Below are 18,220 nucleotides of genomic sequence, written 5' to 3' on the forward strand. Positions count from 1 at the left end.
AGATGTGGTATACGTATACAATGGAGTATTATTCAGCCATGAGAAAGAAGAAAATGGTGTCATTTGGGACAACATAGATGGACCTTGAGGGCATTACGTGCAGTGAGCCAGACAGAAAAAGACAAATAGTGTATATCACTTGTATATGGAATCCAAAAAAGCTGAACTCATAGAAGTGGAGAATAGAATGGTGATTACCAGGGACTGGAGAAGGGGGAAATGAGGAGATGTTGGTCAAAGCATACAAAGTTTGACTTAAAAGATGAATAAATTCTGGGGATATGATGTACAGCATGGCAATTACACTTAATAATACTGTATTAATAATACCTGAAAATTGCTAAGAGGATGGATCTTAAATGTTCTCATCACAAAAAAAGAAATGGTAATTCTATGACATAACAGAGGTGTTAGCTAATTCCATGGTGGTAATCATTTTTCAATATATAAATGCATCACATCAACATGTTTTATACCTTAAACTTACAGTGTTATACATCAATTGTATCTCCATAAATCTGGGGAAAAAACTTTAATGAGGAAAAGGTATGAATAGTTACCTCACCTAAGAAGATATACAAATGGCAAATAAGCATACGAAAAGATGCTCAACATAACACGTGTGCAGGTCACTGTGAGTTAAAACAATGATATAATACTACACATCTATTAAAATGGCTAAAATCCAAAAAAGGAGGAACTCTCATTCCCTGGTGATGGGAATGCAAAATAGTACAGTCACTTTGGAAGACAGTTTGGCAGTTTCTTATAAAACTAAACACACTCTACCTTATGATCCTGCAATCACACTCCTTGGTATTTAACCAAATTATTTGAAAACTGTGTCCACACAAGTTATTTATAACAATTTATTTATAATCACCAAAAACTGGAAAATATGAAGAAGTCATTCAACAGCTGAGGTGATAAACAAATTGTAGTACATCTATACAATGGAACAGTATTTAGTGATAAGAAATGAGCTATGAAAAGACATGGAGGAAATTAGTCTAAGTAAAAGAAGTAAGATTTGATTCCAATTGTATGACATTTCAGAAAAGGCAAAACTATAGAGGAGTGGGATAGAGAGGGTGGGAGGGAGACGCAAGAGGGAGGAGATATGGAGATATATGTATATGTATGGCTGATTCACTTTGTTATAAAGCAGAAACTAACACAACCATTGTAGAGCAATTATACTCTAATAAAGATGTTAAAAAAATAAAAAAATAAAGATTTCAAAGTAATTTAAAAAAAAACTATAGAGAAAGTGAAAAGATAAGTAGTTGTTAGGGTTCCAAGGAAGGAAGAAATTGATGGGGCACAGAATTTTTAGGGTGTTGAAAGTATCCTATATGATACTGTAAAAGTGGATACATGAGGTTATGCATTTGTTAAAACCCATAGTCCTGCACAACACAGAGTGAACCCTAATGTAAACCATGGACCTTAGTGAATAATAATGGCAATATTGGTTCATCAGTTGTAAGAAACATACCACACTAATACAAGATGCTAATAATAGGAGAACCTGTGGGGGTGAAGCAGGGGAGAGGGGTTATGCCAAACTCTCTGTACTTCCTGTGCATATGAGCAATTCTCGGTAACCCTAAAACTGCTCTAAAAAGTAAAGTCTATTAATATAAAAAAATTAGGCCGAATCCGGGAACTGAGCAAGAGATCATGATTTTTATTGGGCTGACAACCATCAACCTTCTGCACCTCCATTTCTCCCTTTTCTGCTGGCAGATGCGAAGCAACGCCCTCATTGGCTGCCCATCTGTGTTTCCCCTTCCGATGCCAAGCTCTAATAACCATATCCACAGCTTCCTGCAGGTCAAGGCCATTCAGCTGCCCCTCTGACCTTGAGGATCATTATGGAACCTCAGTTACAGACTCTTGGCTTCTGGCAGTTAGATCCTGCTACCTGGTCTCTATTACTTCAGGGCCCCACCATTCCCTTGGATAAGAATAAGCCACATTCTGTGACCACTTATCCTATCAAAAGGTCTGGACTGCAAAGGAGAGTCACCACTGAACGTGGCGTTGCTGGTGACCCTTTCATCAGCACGTTCCTCATGGTCTTGGTCAGTGATGTGCTCTTTGGGCTCCCCCCAGCCCTCTAGCGTGTCTCCCTCAGCAATACTCTCTGCCCCGGAAACTCGGGCACATCTACTTAGTTTGCCTTTGTCCGTCACTTTCTCCAGGCTTGTAAGCATCACCCGAGAAATGAGTTCACCCCACCCCCTGGACTCTTTGCTAGGGTTTAAAATCTTGTGTTGTGAAAAAGTTCTCCCAAGTCCTTGAATTATTGCTTATTCAGGCTAACATTCCTGCACCTTCAAAACGCAGTCCTGGGGCTCTCTTTAGGCTCTGGATGGTATGGCATGTATGACTGATTCTTACAACTTCTATAGTGTATAAGTTCTTTCCTTTGTTATCAAGCCCAGCCCATCCACAGCCAGGTTATGCTGGATTTAACTCTAGTTATGGGCCTGGCAGCCAAGGTGAGGAGACAGGGACAGCTCCTAAGGAGGGCATCTGTTGCCTTGAGGAGAGATCTCTGCAGCGTCTTGTAGCATGGGGGAAGCGCTGGCCCTTGGAGGGCCCTCTCCTACTTTCCCCCAGTCCCCCAAAGGAAAGATTTCAGAGAGGGTGGGGGAAGAGAATGGGGTAGCATGTGGGGAAAGGAGCACCAACTACAAGAGAAAGTGCCAAGGTGCAGCTGTTGGAGCCGCCCTGGTGAGAGACTGAGTAGAAAAATACACAGCGACCAGATCACATGGGATGATAGAACTTGACCCACCACTTCTGTGGCAACCAGGCCAGGAAACTAAACCACAACCACTGCAGCAACTGGCACAGAATGGTTAGGACTCGCTCAATAACTGCCAGCTTCTCTCCTTTTATGCCCCTGCTTCCAACTCAAGATCAACCAAAGAAAGTCAAACACGGTCCCCAAACCAATCAGATAACATGCCTCACATTTTATTTGTTAGTCCACCTCTGGCTTCCCCATGACAACAACATCCAATGAGGTCACACCTGAAGCCCTTTTTTTCATTATAAAACTTCCCTACTTCCCTGCCTGCCTTTGAGTCTGTGCAAATGATGGCGACTAACTCTATTGCCATACCAAGCTCGGAATAAAGAGCCTCTGTGTGTTCTCATTTGGGTGGTCTTTATTTCCACATCAGTAAGAAGGTTAACACCCGTTCCCCATGCCTTCATTCTAAGCTGTTCTGCCCAGTCTGGGAGAAAGGATGCATGAACTCAGGATTTCAGAGATGAAAGTGCATTAGACGTGTTTAAAGTACAGATACTCAGTGTGTGCAGAAATTTATGTTATTTCTAGCAGCTAGCCACTCTTTTCGTGAACGCCATAGCACTGCCAGCTTGGGGCGGGGACAGCCAGCACACCTGCCGAGAGGGGCTCCCGGCCAGCCCATTACACCCACAACCAGGACCCCCCCCCACTCCCCATGACTCCAGGGTGGAGAGAGAGGTCAACAGAAGGTCAACCTTCCCTCACCCCTTGACGATACCACACCACCCATAGGTTCTGAGGGTTCGGGGCATTCACGTGGATGTTTTAATCTCACGTTTCAGGGTCTAAGGTTTTCCCAGCCAGGGCGTGACCTTAGAATAGGAGGCCTGCCCGCTCTCACTCTGAGCCTTGAACTGCTTGCTAAGGACCTGCAGTTTCTCATCATCCCTCTGCAGGGCACCAATACCACTTAGCAGTAACCAGTCAACTCTGCTGTCTTTGAAAGCTTTGGTTTCAAATAACCTAATCGTTGCATCCTCGAGGGCATTTATTTCCCGGGTCACTACTGGTAAAATCATTAGCAGTTGGGCTGTCACCTTGTGTCAGGAATTATTTTGCCCCACATACCATTCTGAGTGGTGTCCATTTTACCCACAAGGTCATGAGTGCACCAGTCCCCAAACCCCATCTTACCACCTTTTCTCCTAGACCATTCTTGTTATGCAGGTCTAAGAGCAGATGCTAAAATGGAAGACAAGATACTAAGTAGGCAGTAGGAGGGGCGGTCCTCATGAAGAATAAAGGTCTGGGAGATGGAGGAGCAGGAAGAGTCTTCTAACACCTTGTAGAGAAGCGAGAAGGGAGCTTGGATAGCAAGAATCTGGGTCTATAGCACAGAAAGTTTTCCAGAAACTATCGCTTCACTGTTTAGACATTATAACAAAGCTAATGACATCACCTTAGAGAAAGTTTTGTGCTATAATAGCCTTTTTTCCCCCAAAACTAAACATATAATTTTTGCCTTTAAGACTTGAGAATGTTTTGCTGACAATTTTGTTCCCACAGGACTTGGGCATATAGTGTGATGATCACATTCTTAGTTGAAGAAGAGCCATCCAGAGACCCTGGCGTAATCAAAATTGTATGATCTCTCAAACTGCGGGGTTCTATTGTTTTCCTCCACAGTGGGGTGGGTGTTTGTTATTACTGGTTTCTGCCATAAAATAAATACAACTCTAGAGAGCTAACTGTGCAGAAGTGAAGAGGGTGTAAAGAGGTCAGATTTTCCACAAATATTAGAGTATCTCTTTCAAGGTATCTATGAGCACACGGTTAAACTTTTTCTCAACCAAAGTCTTGACAGCAGGTGGAGGCAGGTGATGATCTCAATCGACCACCAACCCCAAGTTCAAAGTCCATCCCACTGAAAAGTGACCTTGCGAGATTCAGGAGCATGTCGGTTCAGGTCCCCAGCTCGAAGTCGAGTTTACTGAAATATGATGCCGTAGTAGCCAGGCTGTCTAACATAGCCTTCTGGCTGCACTGGACTCTTCTTTCATTGTATTTAATATTGATTTTGATTATAAGAAGATCAAACATTGATTTCAAATTTAAGGGAAAGGGCATATTTTGAAATGAATCTCTTCTGATTACTCTCTATTCAACTAGCTTTAAGAAAACTTTATTATTAAACTTAAAGACATATTTTCTAAAATTTATAACCAAACCAGAAACTTACCTCGTGGATTTTAATATAAGGGTACTTAAAAATGGTTTGTGTAAGATAACTTTTCATTAAGCTATAATGAGAATATCAATAGTGGTCTCACAGTCTTGCTGGAAATTCATAGGAATTCTAGTTGCACAGTTGCAAAAAAAAATGCTTCTATTGGAAATTAAAAGTGATTCTCTAATAGAGTAGGATGGTAGAGAATATCTAAGAAATATCAAGTAGTAAATGAAAGATGAAGGAAATAGGGCCCCTTTTTCTACTAAGGGTACTTTCCATGAGCAGGATGGTCAGCACACAGCTTAAGCTGAGCAACCAGCAAGCACTCACTGGTGCATAGATCCCAGAAGAGGAGAAACTAGACTGCTTGAGGTCCAAGTGTAAACTTCAGGATCTCATGCTGAAGCAACAAGCAAGCTTGACGGGAAGCCTCGCCATATTTCCCACAATGGGGACAGCGTATTTGCATAAGGGTAGAATTTGGTAAGGTGGAATAATTGGAGAAGGTAGCCAATCCACAATATTATTTGATCTGAGTTTACCTCATTTATTTAATTTTGTATCAGACTGTGAATGGTACACAGGGAAGAACACTGTTTTAGTATGATAGATATTCCCAGGTAAAAATCTATACCAAAGAAAGCTGATGCGTATATGAAATCCCTAAACTTGGCAACACTGAAATCCTGTTTAGGAAAAGGAATTCTATTTAAAATAAAATTCATATAGGTTTACAAATCTTCACAAAGATATTCTATATGATTTAGAAGAATCTCACTCCAGTCTTCTCACAAGTTAATTTTTGTACTTAAACCATATATGTAGGTCTCTAGTACAACTCCATCCTTCCACTGAACAGTTATTGAATATTTGTCTTATCAAAAGCTTTTGTTGTAATGTCTGGGAAGCCAACCCTTGACAAAGACAGCTAGAGAAGAGTGACAACAAATAATAATCATTACAGAGAGAAGGATTAGAAACCAACATATTGGAAGATTAAAGTAGTAAGGCATTAACAGCTTGGCAACATCACAACAGTGATGGACATTCAGATGTTAAGGTGACCAGTTCAGTTCAGGAAATACATGATTGTAAATAAAGAAAACAAATTCATTGGGTGTTCATATGTGTCTGTGTTTAGAAAAAAAAAGTAGAACTTGGACCATATTATGTTAACTAACAAGTGACCAAAACTCTTATCACTCCACATGACATACAGAAGACCTGGCATTGTAGGCTTAAAGATAGAAGCTACACAAATAAATCAGACATGGAATATGCCAAATGTGATTAAATCTTAGTGATGCACGGTTCCTTGACATTTGCGCTTTTTTTAAAAAATTTATTTATTTTTTATTTTTAACATCTATGACCTTTGCTTTTGTACTTGCCCTTTACCCTTTGTTCTTTGGCAAGAGTGCAGAGGTAAGGGTGGAAGGGAGGGAGCCATGGGACAGGCTGCTTGTAATTATTAAAAAACTTCATAGAAGGGTGCTTCAAAAACTTGCAGGGCTTCCCTGGTGGCGCAGTGGTTAAGAATCCGCCTGCTAATGCAGGGGACATGGGTTCGAGCCCTGGTCCGGGAAGATCCCACATGCCGCGGAGCAACTAAGCCCGTGTGCCACAACTACTGAGCCTGCGTGCCTAGAGCCCGTGCTCTGCAACAAGAGAAGCCACCACCATGAGAAGCCCGCGCACCACAACGAAGAGTAGCCCCTGCTCCCTGCAACTAGAGAAAGCCCACGCACAGCAATGAAGACCCAACACAGCCAAAAATAAAATAAAAAATAAATAAATTTATTGAAAAAAAAAAACTTGCAAGAACAGAAGATGTCCAAGTGAATAATAGAGAATGATTTTTTTCTTTTTTTGCTCTTCAGTGGTAAACAAGGACACATCTGGTATTTCTCATTCTATTCACCATTCTATTCTCTCTTGAACTACTTTTGCTTCAACATATTAAAGGCCTGTTTGTGTTCAGAGTTCTTAGAATTACAGCTGAATAAAATCCAGTCAGAGAATATAAGATGTGTATGGTATGGGTTTGAAGTGAGAAAGCATGAGTCAGAGACACTTGCTGCAAGACATTGAAAGGTACATTTAAGGCAGATGATTAACAAAAGCAAGCAGAACTAACAGAGAAATTAGAAAGATTCACTAACTAAGGTAAACATAAGATCAAATTATCAATAAGAAGTTGGAATAGTACCTATACAGAAGGCAAGACAACTATCATTGCTTCACTAGTAAGTAGAAAGCAAAATTAGGAAAGGAAAAATGATCATTTATGATGTGTGGGTATGTTGTAGAAACACAGGGAAATTACTTATGAAACAATCCAAAGGTATACAGTTATATAGTAAGTGTAATTTAACGCAGCAAATTAGCGTTGAATAGAGAGCATCCAGCCTGAAATAAGATTGAGAATATGATTGTTGTAGACAATTCTGTAATCTAATGAAAAGATATATTTTTGTCAAGGCTCTATTTGGAGTACTTAGAGGAAAATGTAAATGATATTCATTGCTCACCACCTTTCTTTGGAGAATTGTGAAGTAGTGATGAAAACTAAAGCAGCAGGGGATGGAACAGCAAAACTGACTATGATAGGAGAGCCAAAAAGTGTGAAAGAGGAGAGAATTTACCCACTGGATCTCATGTCCCAGTGGTGTAAACCCCGGGCTGCACAAGTAGGGATGGGTTCCACAGGCACAGAGGTCTCCAGGTGGCATTAACCAAAAAGCCTCTTGCAGTGTCTTAGTCTGTTTGGACTTCTGTAACAAAATACCATAGACTGGGTGGCTTATAAACAATAGAACTTTATTCCTCATAGTTCTGGAGAGCGGGAAGTCCAAGATGAAAGCACCAGCACATTGAGTGTCTGGTGAGGACTCGTTTCCTGGTTCACAGACAGCCATCTTCTCCATGTCCTCACATGAAGGAAGTGGAGAGGAAGCAATCTGAGGTCTCCATAAAAGTGAGGTCTCTGATTGCATTCACTTTGACCAAATCATGTCCCAAATCTTGGGGATTTGGTTTCAACATATGAGTTTTCAGAGAACACCAACGATCTATGGCATGCAGGAGGCAAAAAACAAAAGGCGTAGGGGTGCAGTTCGAAGGCAATGAAGAGCTGAAACAAAAGAGTCTCTGAGGATCTGAAATGGTACCGAGAAAAGCTGATGCAAACAATATTGAAGACCATGATGCAGATGAGAGCACCAAGGTAGTGCAAAGAAAAACTTTGAATGTTATTCCACTCCAGCATTTCGAGGTCAGAAAGATAAGGAACAAAAGTGGCAGAGAGGCAACAGTTGGGAAGGTAGGATGAAAGCCATGACAGTGTGGCATTCCGGAAACTAAACTAAAGATGGAATTCAAGAGGAGAGAGTGATCATCTATGTCAAATGCAGCTGAGAGATCAACTAAGAAAAGATGAACAGATGGGTGCTGAAACAAGGTGAAGCTCATCAGTGCCTGTCAAGAGCAGCAGACAAGAGCCTACTCAGAGTTCAAGGCTGAACAGGAGGAGAGGAATTTGGAGAATTGATTACAGGTAACTCTTTCCAAGAGTTTTATCACAGTGGGGATAGGAGTGGGAGAGTAACTGACAAAAAGATGTGAGATAAAAGGAGTTTCTCTTTTTAAGAGGAGAAATGAAAACTGGTTTGCATGCTTATGAGACTAACCCAGAAGAAAGGGACAAATTAACAATACAAAAGAGGAGAAAGTTGCTACAGGAATATCGCTGAGTAAAGGGGATATGCTCTACTATCTAGGGGAGGAGCTGCTGGGACAGTTGATCCTATATCCGCTGGAGGTGAGGCAGAGTATATATATGGATGCAGATTTAGGAGGACGGGGAATTAACAGTGGTGGAGAAACAAAGTCATGAGCTGAGAATGTGTGTAGGAGAGGAGATACTGGAGGTTCGAGGAGAAAGGAGATGTATAAAATAGTCCTACAGGAGAGGAGGGGAGAAGAAATGCACCAGGGACAAGTATGTGACAGGGGGCAGCATTCAGAGCCCACTGGGGGATGATGTGGGGCTTCTGGGCCAGATTCTGAAGTCAGAGAGCTTGAATGAGAACCCAGCCTCCAGCACCTTTCACCTATGTGATCTGGGCAAGTTAGCTAAGCTCTCTCTCTAACCCTCCCTTTCCTGCTCCATAAGTCAGGAATAATAATAATACTTTCTCATAGAATAGAAGATTCGCTGATTGGATGGATGGATAGATGGATAGATAGACGGAGATAAATAGCATAGAAATGTGCCTGAAACAAAGTTTTATATGATAGCTATTATCTATCCTGATGTTAATGACCATGAATTTAAATTCAAGATAAACACCAAAGATCAACATTTATCAAAGTCACTTAACTCCTTCCTCTTTCACCACCGAATGCATTAGGTTACCAAGTCCTGTTAATTCTAATTGAGAAAAAAAACTTTAAAATATCATGTTGCATCATATAAAATTACTGCTATTCAATTGCTGATTTTCTACAGATCTGTATACAGTTCAACCTATTGTGTTCCCTAACTTGTGTCAGACTGACTTCAGATGAGGGACCCAAACCCTAATAGACGGTGGAATTTTTGTCCTGCTTTATTGGAAAGTTCCTTCAAATGCCAAAATACATCTACCTTCACAGCCTTCCCATATCTTTTTCTATGTCTATTCCTATTCTGTTCTAGAATCTCAGGACACACACATACATACATACACACACACATACACACACACACACCTTCTAAAAACTTTCTTTTAAAAAAATCACTGGCAAAGGTATTTTTCTAAATTGAAGAAAGAGGCATCTAAGCCGGTCAGGAGAAAAATGAGTGATGAGCTCTCATGAGCTGAAAGGAAAGTGTTGGACCCACTGAGCAGAAAGATCAACTGAGGCCTGGAGGGAGCACAGGGAGCTTCAGTAGGGACCATCCCTGCGCCATGCCTGCAACAGATTTCCCAGAGAAATATCATGAAGATGAAAGATGAGGCGAAGCCCTGAGAGGCAAAAACCCTGAAAACAATAACAACCAAACAAACCCTCTAAAAAGTCAACTCTCATAAAAATATATATATATACCACACACAGAAACCTCAAGCTTGAGACCAAATGACTTGCGTTGTTTTCTTTCAATACATAATGCAATAGGTTCCACTGAATCAAACACTCATCCATCCCGAAAACTTTATAGGATACTGCAGTTACTCCAGTTTCTACCCAAAGAGTCAATTTTTTTTTTAAAGGAACCTCAACTCTTCTGAACAGGCTTATACACCTGCTGGATAATAATTTACCTTTTTAAAAAATGTGATCACAATTTCTGAAGAGCTGAAAATATCATTTACATTCAATCTGCTGCTTGGGTGGTAAGTGAGACTGTGTTTGCAGTACCTCCGAGCTGCCTTCCTTTAAACCAGTGAGAATGCCGGGCAGATGGACAGGCTGCACAGTCTCCCTGGACTCTGTGCTGGAGGAGAACATCTCACAAGCATAATGAACTTTAAAATATGCAAACTACCACCCATGTTTACACAGGGACAATTTTATTTTCTAACTTAAAATAGCAAAAATAAGTTTTATCTCCAGGAGGAATTCACTACCCAACTACTTCATTTTGAAGCTGAGGTGCCAAGATGCATAATGCGTATATAATTTATGTGATTTCTACACATTTTAATTGCCAAATTCAAGTTGAATTAACTGTATTCATGAAAACCCAAGCAGTTTCAGTAACCCTTGGCTTAATCCACATTTAACAAGTATTGACAGGCTTTTTTTTTTATTAGGAAGGCAATATAATCACACACCATCTGCTGCCAGTTAAATGGAAATAATTCAATTGTTAAAATACAAATGTAAAGGACTGAGTTATAAATATGTTTGATTAAAACAGACACTGGGCAGATTTCTTTTGGCAGCGTCTGGTGCAGCCAACTCTCGATCATTGAAGGGTGGATAATCCATCCCCTTTCCTTTTTTACCCCTCATGCTTTGCAATTTCAGTGTATAAGCACTTTTGTCAGAGAATGAGCAGAACAAGAAGTGATGAATATACATATATCCCTGCCAGGTATATGACTCCACGTTAAAAAGAGTAATAACATTCCTTGTTTTAAATGACAAAAAAAGTGACCAAAACGCTAGTCACCTATATGGTAACTATGAAACAGTATTTTTCATTGTACTATAGTGTTCAGATTCATGAATTTCTAGACATAAACATTTAGTAGATGAAATTGTTATTAATCACTGTTTAGTTCATTCAATTCTGAGTCCATTTATGAAATTTATATTCTCCATGAGTCAACTTATAAAAATATCTAAGAATTCTCATCACACATGGCAGATGGTCTCTCTGATCCCTAAGCTAACTGATGTAAGGACAAAAGACAAAGAGATATAGATACAAAGATATTAGGAAAGGAGATGATAGCAGAAACGAGATCAACAAATTTTGAAAGACGGAAAGTAGATAGAGAAATTGTAAAGGAGTTGGCAGAGAAGAGGAGGACTAAAAAGCTGTATGTCTCACAGAAATCCTGAGAATTTCAGCCACTGGAGGCACTGATGATTTGGAAAGCAGAGCTGAGTTGCAGGAATGAAAATTAGGACTTTATTAAAAGCTGGTATACAAATCTTAGACTCTCAGATCTCTCCCTGACCCAGCACATCAGGTCACTGTCCTCAATTCTAGTCCTTTCTCCCTCCATTCATCATAGAGCAGACCAAAGATCAGCCTCTAAGAAATCCTAGAGTCCCAAATTATACAGCATCATTCACAAATGAGTGCATAGCAAAGGATCACTAATATTTTAAGGAGGCTCAGTGCTAGATATTCTCCCTTTGTCTCTCAGAGCCACCCCCTTCCATCTCTACCCTGCAGTGTGACCCAGGAGGCCAAGCCCTAGAGACTATACCCAGGCTCCTGAATTCTGTCTCCTATGTGGATTAGGTGAATGGGAGGCACCAGCCAGAGATGGCAGGGCAAGAGTCAAATCTCCCTCTCTGCGGGGCTAAAGGTTATCAGTAGCAACATTCCCTTATTAGACAATATAATATTATTTATTATAAGCAATATAATCATGATTTTTTTTAGTAGCCTCATTCAGGCAACCCTCTCCCCGAGCTGCAGCTATAACTAGTGCTCTCTTCAGGTCCCAACAATTTCTCCCTCCATAGCCCTTTAGGTCCAGGGACATTAACAGCTCTTTGCTGCTGTAAACCTCTGCTTTTCACCATCTCTTATTTACCCTAAACCCTGCAAACAGATCTTCCTAAGTGTGATAATAATATCTTCCAAATATTATTACCTACTAGGATCGTAACTGATACAGTCTCTGACTTGAAAGAGAGAGATCAACTCAAACTAGCTTTTTAGAAATAGCTAGTAACATAGGGACAGAAGATACAAAAAATATCAGAGAAATAAGATATTAAGATAGTATGTCTAGTAACAAGAACAGAATGTTAGAGAATAGAAACAATCAGAAGGAAAAACTCTTGGAATTCAAAAATTTAACTAACTGAAATAAAATAATAGGGGTGATAGAAAATAAAAAAGAAAATCTATCAGAAAGAAAATGAAAACCACCAGAACACGAAAATGGGAGAGAAAATAAGGTGTTAGCATTGACCTAGGGTATCCAATATCCCACTAATAAATAATCCAAAAAGACAGCAGGGAAAACAAAGAGTGAATGATTAAGAATTAAAGAAATCAGGGAATCTGGGTGAGCGCTATACAAGAATTTTGTGTGTTATTTTTGTGACTTTTCTGTGATTTAAAAATTATTTCAAAATGAAAAGTTTATATATATACGACATATGTACATACATATATACATAAAATTTTATTTGGCTACATATTCAAGTAAGAAAAAAATGTTACTTACAAAGGATCAACATGGCACTGGACTTCTCAACAGCAACAATGGGGATGTGAAAGTAATGAATTTATAATGTCAAAATTTTGAGGGAAAATTACTTTCAACCTAGAATTTTGAGCCCAGTCAAACTGTCCATCAAGTTATAAGTTTAAAATAAAGAGATTTCAAAAATCACAAGGACTGAAGAAAATTTATCATGGATGCTCTTTTCCTTAGGAAGCTACAGTAGAATGTGTTATAGCAAAACGAGGTAGAAAACCAAGAGAGGAAGACATGGGATTCAAGAAATAGCATTTCTAACCCTGGGGCTAGACAGTGGAAAGCCCCAGGATGACAGCCGGCAGCACACCTAGAGCCGTCGGTTGAGGTGGGAGCAGGGGTGAACGGCTAGAGCAGGACATTTGTTTTCCAGGGGAAACAAAAAGGAAGTTGTGGGTTAATTGACGTGTTTGAATATTTTGAAAATTATTGGTCTATTGAGTATTTGGTGGGAAAAGATATGTAAAAAGAAAACTAAGCAAATGAATGAAAAAGGAAGAGAGAGATGAGAAACAAAGAGACAGAGACTGCCATTAATTCCAGGAGAAAAAGACAAAAGGCTGTGCCAGAAAGAAGACTATCAACAGTGGTCAAATCATAATAATAACGGTATGAACTGTGAATAATAATAACATGCACTGACTGTTGGCATAAATAAAAACTATAATACAACTCATCCAGACGATGGTGTTGGTGGTAAATGAGTAAGATGGTCTAAGAGAGGCATACTGTCAATCACCATAACAGGAAGCAAATAAAGTCTAAACATTAATAATTAAGAAATCACGGGACTTCCCTGGTGGTCTAGTGGGTGAGACTCAGTGCTCCCACTGCAGGGGGCCCGGGTTCGATCCCTGGTCAGGGAACTAGAACCTGCATGCATGTCGCAACTAAGAAGTCCACATGCTGCAACTAAAGATCCTGCATGCCACAACTAAGGCCAGGCGCAGCCTAAATAAATAAATAATAATAATTAAAAAAAAAGAAATCACAACATATGCATGTTGTTTTAAAACATGGATGTAAGTGCCAGAAGAAACAGCAAGGGAGTTAAAGGTTATTGCCTTTGCAGAAAGAGACTAAGGGTTGAATGGGGTTAGGGAGGCAGACCCCTGTTATTTCGGGTAAGCTTGGCATTTTAACATTAAGTGCATACATTACTTTGATAAAAATAAAATTAATAACAAATTAAAATACAATGACCAAGTATTCCTTATATGTCCTATCCTTCATGTAAAATATATTTATATCTATATTACTTATATCTATAATTATAGATAAATGTCATTATCTTCAAGGAGCTTTGGGGAAATAAATAACCCATGGAATGGAAGTAATGATGTACCTTAAAATCAGCGAGACCCATGCTCATCTGTACATACCTCGTTAGATTTTCCAGAATAGTTACAATTTCAAATATTTAATCCCACTATTTTGATAAATATGCTTATGCTTTTCAGATAGTGTGACCTAATTTTCTGCTTGAAAATTATTGTTACTCTAACTATATATTTATCCTATCACTAATTGAACTTAGGCATATCAGAGAACTTAATGCTGTGCTATCATCAACCTTTTACACCAGATACAGAAAAATCTATTGCCTATATCTTCAGTGTGATAAATATCACCTTCAGATGAAACAATCATTGTGCTGTTTTAGCCTTGGCATTTAAAGAATTACAGCTACTATTCTAGAAAGAGATCCATTTTGAAATCACCTGTCACCGTGTGCTTAACCTTTTCAGATAGCTAAATCATAAGGTATGTTGCAAGTAAAGTGAAGAGCTTTAAAAGAGAATAAATAAATGGTGGACAAGGAGGCAAAGGGGGAAAAAAGAGATGACAATGTTTTCATATCCATCAGTTCATCGAACTCTCTTAACTGAATGAAGTAGATTACACCTTACAGATGAGGAAACTAAGGTTCAGAGAGCTTTCAATTTGCCAAGGATCATAGATGATAGATCAATTTAACTGAACAATTATTGAACAGCTACTGTATACCAGATACTGCACCACCACACACTAGGAATGTTATGGTGATGGTTTTCAGGGACCCTACAAAGTCAGAGAGGACAGATGACAAAACACTAATGGATAAGTAAGGTACTATGGCAGCTAACCCAGGCTTCCTGGAAAACTAGCAGCTAAACTGAAACCTGGAAAACAGGTAGGAATTATCTGGGCAAAACGTATTAGTTTTCATTCTAAGTAATATTAACTTAGTATTTGTTGATGAGAATTTTAGAGCATATCCAATATATACAACACATTCTTCCCATCTGCTATGGATAAAATGTGTCCTCCCAAAATTTGTATTTTGAAGCCCTAATCCCAATGTGATGGTATGTGGAGGTGGGGCCTTTGGGGGTTAATTAGGTTTAAATGAGGTCATGAAGGTAGAGCCCACATGAGGAGATTAATGTCCTGAAAAGAAAAGGAAGATAGACAAGAGGTCTCTCCCACCATGGGAGAACACTGAGAAGGCTGCCAGCCAGAAAGAGGGTTCTCACTAGGAATCAAATCAGCCATCATCTTGTTCTTGGACTTCCAGCCTCCAGAACTGTGAGAAAATTCATTTCTGTTGGTTAAGCTACCCAAAATACCTGGGTTAAGCTACTTAGGTATTTTGTTATGGTAGCTCAAGCCAACTAAAACATCACTTTTTATAAAGTTCAAAATCTACCTAGGAAGGCAGAATAAAACCACAAAACAATATCAGAAACAGGCAGAACTGAATAAAGCGACCTGGTTTTGAATCTAAATTCTTCAAGTGGCTAAACCTCTCCAAGACAGAGTTGTCACATCTCTAAATTAATAATCATATTGACCTCATAGAATTGTTGTAAGGATTGAGTGAGTCAATAAACGTGAAGTCCCTGTAAAAAGTTCAAAAAGTGATAACTATCACCATTATGATAACAAAAGGTGTCACGAGACTGTCAAAGAAACATTAATCAGTTGATCTAGAAAAGAAATGGGAAATTTTATTCAAGAAAAATTTGAGGATTATAACCTGGGAAGAGCATCTCAGAAAGCTCCAAGACCTGTTCCATTCATTAGAAGTCAAGGCATAGTTATATAAGCTTTTTGAAGTAGAGGGCTGTGTATTAAATGATGTATTACTGACAGTTCACACAATCCAGATCTAAGTGTCTTGGGCCCTTTGAAGATCAAGAAGGAATGTTATCTTTTAAGGAGTTGCCTTGTTGCTGCTAGGAGGAAGTTGCTCCTTCTGGTTAAACTGGTATTTCTGCCAACTGGGGAAGGTTTGGTTGATGCCTAAAGCAGATACACAATGCACAGTAGAGGGGAGAGAGGAGGCCAAAGGGCAGAGACAATATTTTATGTTTAAATTTTTCTTGTCTTGCCATAAAATATGAATTTTATTTCACAAGACAATACCTAATTATGTGCCAAATGATTAATTAGTATAAAAAACATACTCATTTTTCTCTTCAGCATTTTTGCTCCTCCCTCCCTTTGGAACTCACTCCCACCAGCTCTTCACAGCCCCCCACCTCTTATCATCTTTTAGATCTCCATTTAATTACCCACCCCCAGGACTTGCCTCAACTTCCCTGAGCCTAAGAAAGCCTCTCCTTCCTTCCTCCCTCCTATGGCTCTGTCTCAGCCCAGGATTCTTCAAGGACTTGTTACCACAAGAAATCACCCATTTTAATTGCATACTTTTCTTATCTCTCTCCTCCTATGATAACGTAAACTTTATAAAACCAAAGGCATTTTCTTAGCCAATGTCCTTATGCAGAAACAGTATCTGGCACGTAGTAGTGGCTCAATGAACATTTTGAACAAATGACTGACCGTTGTTGGATTAAGAATGCATATACCAGATACAGAGAATTCAACAGTTTCATGGCAAGTTGGCATCTATGTAGAATCTTAGTATCTGTGGGGGTCACCACAAGGAAAATAATATTCTATCCAGGAAGCTAGTGTCCACAATTTGGGTAGCTGTCCCCATAGGGCATTAGAATTTATCTTGATCTTGACACACAGTATGTTAGTGTGAGATCTTTACATCTCACCCAGTAGCTCTTGAAAAACCACCCACTTTGGGCATATCTTTTTGTTTTATTTTCTCTTGGCTATGGGGTATTTTTTGACAAATGTACACAATGAACAGTACCTGGAGAGTTTTGCTGGCACCTAAGGCCTGAGAGTGAGGGATGCTAGATGTCCTAAAATGCAATGAGCAATCCCTCACCACAAAGAATTACCCTGAGGGGAAAAAAAAAACAACAACACTACTACTGCTCCCCTCAAAGACAATGCAGGGCAAGGCTTCATAGCTTCCCCAGCTGCTGAGGCTAAGTAGCCGAGAATTTGGTGTTTCTCTTTTTGAACAACTGAACCCGCTTGCTGTCTAGTTTAAGAATTCTCTCCCTCTGCTGACATGTTTACCCTTAGCCAAGAAACTTTTCCTGAGCTGCCTCTTCCAAGAATTCTTCAATTCTGATTAAGGTAAAACTCTCAGTTGTGTATCTCACAACTTTAAATCTGTAACATTTTAGTAAATACCTGAAAAGTTGATTTTTTCCCCACGATCTATGGTCTCAAAATGAGTTGAACTGACAGCATTATAGCTCTTAAACAAAATTTAAGAGACAATGGTTTTTTAAAAAAATAAATATACTAAGTTGGTATGAATCCATAATGCTAGGATGTAGGTAGATGTAGGCAGCGGCAAGAGGCCGTATAATCGAGTTTTTTATTTACTCAACTCGTATTTCTTGAGCCACTACGTGTAGAGGCACTGGGCTAGGGATATAGGTGACGTAAGCATATGTCTTAGTCAGTTTGGGATGCTATAACAAAATACCATAGACTGGGTGGCTTAAACAACAGACGTTTACTTTTCACAGTTTGGGAGGCTGGAAGTCAGAGATCAGGGTGCCAGCATGCTCACATTCTTGGCAAAGGCCCTCTTCTTGGTTTGCAGATGGATGTCTGCTTGCTGGGTCCTCACACGGCAGAGAGCAGAGAGAAGAAGCAAGCTCTAAATTCTATCGTGTCTCTTTTTAGAAGGCACAAACCCCATTCATAAGAGCTCCACCCTCATGTCCTAGTTACCTCTCAACACCCTACCTCCTAATAGTATCACATTGGGGGTTAGAATTTCAATGTATCAATTTTAGGGGGGACACAAACATTCAGTCCATAATAGCACGTTCGAAGCTTGGTCCTTACACTAATGATATTGAAAGAAAATTCCCGATTGGTCTCTCATGATTCTGCACATCTTCTGAGCAGGGGCACCAA

This window comes from Balaenoptera acutorostrata, chromosome 3, assembly GCF_949987535.1.
Source record: "Balaenoptera acutorostrata chromosome 3, mBalAcu1.1, whole genome shotgun sequence".
Taxonomy (NCBI): Eukaryota; Metazoa; Chordata; class Mammalia; order Artiodactyla; family Balaenopteridae; genus Balaenoptera; species Balaenoptera acutorostrata.